The sequence below is a fragment of the Chelonoidis abingdonii genome, chromosome 10 (genome assembly GCF_003597395.2).
Source record: "Chelonoidis abingdonii isolate Lonesome George chromosome 10, CheloAbing_2.0, whole genome shotgun sequence".
Lineage (NCBI taxonomy): Eukaryota > Metazoa > Chordata > Testudines > Testudinidae > Chelonoidis > Chelonoidis abingdonii.
The window spans coordinates 54,069,164-54,072,407 of NC_133778.1; the positions used below are offsets into that span (position 1 = coordinate 54,069,164).

General features: G+C 44.0%; 1 non-coding gene across 1 annotated transcript; it reads left to right on the plus strand.

The window, feature by feature from the left end:
• The first annotated feature begins 2,704 nt into the window (after positions 1 to 2,704).
• On the plus strand, positions 2,705 to 2,776 carry TRNAE-CUC (transfer RNA glutamic acid (anticodon CUC)). The gene has a single exon. It is a non-coding gene; the product is annotated as a tRNA-Glu (tRNA).
• The last annotated feature ends 468 nt before the right edge of the window (positions 2,777 to 3,244 follow it).

Below are 3,244 nucleotides of genomic sequence, written 5' to 3' on the forward strand. Positions count from 1 at the left end.
TTCTGGGCACCGCATTTCCAGAAAGATGTGGAGAAATTGGAGAGGGTCCAGAGAAGAGCAACAAGAATGATTAAAGGTCTAGAGAACATGACCTATGAAGGAAGACTGAACGAACTGGGTCTGTTTAGTGTGGAAAAGAGAAGACTGAGAGGGGACATGATAGGAGTTTTCAGGTATCTAAAAGGTGTCATAAGGAGGAGGGAGAAAACTTGTTCACCTTAGCCTCTAATGATAGAACAAGATGCAATGGGCTTAAACTGCAGCAAGGGAGGTTTAGGTCGGACATTAGGAAAAAGTTTCTAACTGTCAGGGTGGTTAAATACTGGAATAAATTGGCTAAGGAGGTTGTGGAATCTCCATCTCTGGAGATATTTAAGAGTAGGTAGACCTCTTATAGGGCCAGCTGTGGCCTGATTGCGGCGTGGCCCCACCTGTGGCTGCTTTCCCCCAAGCAGCCCAGCTTTCCCTCTACCCCAGCTCTCTCCCAGGGCTGTTTTAAGCCCTTCAGGGCATCAGCAGGGTAACCACCCCACTACAGGCTGTATTAATAGGAGCATTGCCAGCATCTTGAGGCTCTAGCCCCACACTGACTCCCCTGTTCCCCCATCCAGGGCTTAATTTGTCCCCAGGCTTGCCAGGTTGTGTATGTATGCTGTGAAAAGTGATACTGTATGTTTTTCACAATGGGCTTACTAGCTAGCAATCAATACATTAAAGTGATTTGAAAGTGTGTACGTGCATATTTATTTGTTTTTCCTAAAGCTAATTCAATATTTAGGAAAAAGTGTGAGAGCAGCCATCAGCAACAGTTGGTAGTTGCAGTGTGAGGACACCAAATTATTTTTTCCTGAGAACCCCATCTGACCTGTATAACACAGGCCAGATGATTTCATCTAGATAGTCCTGTATTGAGCCCAATGACTTTTGTTTGGCTAAAGCATATCTTCCAGAAATGCACCCTATCTCAATCTGAAGATACCAAGAGATGGAGAATCCACCCCTTCCCCTCATAGTTTGTTCTAATGGTTAATCATCGTCACTGTTAAAAATGTGTGCCTTATTTCTAGCTGAAATGTGTCTGATTTCAGCTTCCACCCATTGGTTCTTGTTATGCCTTTCTTGGTAGATTAAAGAGCCCTTTAGTATCTGGTATTTTCTCCCCATAAAAGATTACATATTGTAATCAAGTCACAGCTCAGTCTTCTTTTTGATAAACTAAGCAGATTGAGCTCTTCTAGTCTCTCACTTTAAGACCTGTTTTTAAACTCTTGACTCATTTTTGCAGTTTGTTTCTGCCTCCTCTCCAATTTTTTAACATCCTTTTAAAAAATGTGAACATAAGAACATTACTCACTCCAGAACAGGTCTCATCGATGCTGTATACATTGGGCTTAACACATTGGGTACTGGATTAAATTCTATTTTCTCTGTTAAACAGGACTAGATGATCTAGTGGTCCCAAATGTCCTTAAAATTTATGAGTACATGGATTTTTTTATATGAAATGGTGTGATACTGAGCCACTGGGGGCTAAACAACCAGTGGGCTAAGAGACCTAAAAATCAACCTTTAAAAACATATTAGGGAAGTACTGAAGTGATAAACAGGCCATTCCTTGTAGATAGCTATCAAAGCCATGTTAAATAGATGAGCATTCTGTGTTGTTAGAGAATTACAGGTAAATACTAATAGTATTGGTTTATGTTTACCAATATCTGGTTAGATGTTAACAGTATAACCAGTTTAGCTTGTGGATGCTAATTCTCTTTCATGTCTTAATTACGTTATATTGTGCATGCGATGGTTCAGTTATCTTTAAGATCAACGATGTAAGATATTGCAGAAAATAATATTACTTACACTATCTTCAGCTTAAATTGGCTGTGCCATAATGGAATACCTCGACAGTCTGAATGGATAATTGCCTTATGTTAATTAATACTACTAGTTTACCTATGTATACATAGGAAATAGGACTTCAAGCAGCAATATACATTACTTATTCTTCATCCGAGGAATGCATGCTGTGACAAGAGGTTTATCAGCTGAGCTTCAGCTATAAAAGAACTGTGGGACCTGATCCTATTGATCTCTGATCTGCTTAACCTTGGTTAGGGGAAGCTTGAGTCACAAGACTGAAGTCTCCAGCACCAGGCTGGATTACACTGATATTTCTTATGGAGGAATTTATACAGACTCTGCACACGGATTCCCTATTACATTAGAATTTATGGAATTGATTCTGAAAGAAATTTTTGCAGCTCACCATCTCTACTTTGAAACGGTCGGAGAAAAATGCAGTTCTCGCTTTTTCGTTTCAGTGCAGCAAAATCAAATACTTTATTACTTCTCCAGCAATTGCAATAGAGGGAGGGAGTGCCCTAGGACACTGGGTCGCCCCAGTCCCGGACAGGTCTCTCAACAGGTAAACAATTACAGCAAGCATTTATACCTTTGTTACAGACAATAACAAGCAATAACACAGACAATAATGAGCAACTGCTGCATTTTGTTTATACATAGGCTATCCTACTATATTATTTTCCTCACTTCTGGGTGCCAGTCTACGTATTTGATTATCAGTGCAAGGTCGTGATAACTTCTCACACAATTTTTCTCGACTGGTGAGGATGGTAGGTGCTCCTTGCCATCTGGGGCAAATACACGCGTATGCTGGGCGAGCAAGCCAACCCTCTAGTGCCTCTCCCTGGTGGTCTAGTGGTCAGAATTTGGCGTTCTCACTGCCACTGCCTGGGTTCGATTCCCAGTCAGGGAAGCGGCTGGGCTAGGCTAGCTCTTGTCTGCGCAGGCTGTTTTTCTCACAGCCACGGCATTTCAAACCCCTTTGCTGAGAGCTCTCTTTCAAGAAGCTCTTGTATCTCTTCTGCTGCTGCAGCCGCCCTTTCGGGCTCCAACTTCCAGGGCCTTGCCCCTCCCCTGCCATCCCAGGCGCTCCTTCCTGCAGCTCCTCTCTTCGCCTGGGAGAGGGGGGCCTTTTTCTGCTTCCTCTTCTCCACTGCTGAGGATGGTAGGCGCTTGGCGGCGTGGCGCGACTCCCGTCGCCCCTCGAGGAAGGCTTTTTCTTGCCCGCCCTGCGGAGGGATGGGCTGGGGGCTGTGTTTCCAGGAGGAATTGCGGGAGTGTCCAGCTGCAGGGCTACTTTGGGGAACTGCGTCTGCCTCCAGCAGGCTGACGTCGCCATCGTCTCTCCTGCAGAGGAACTCCAGTGGCCTGTGCTCTCAAA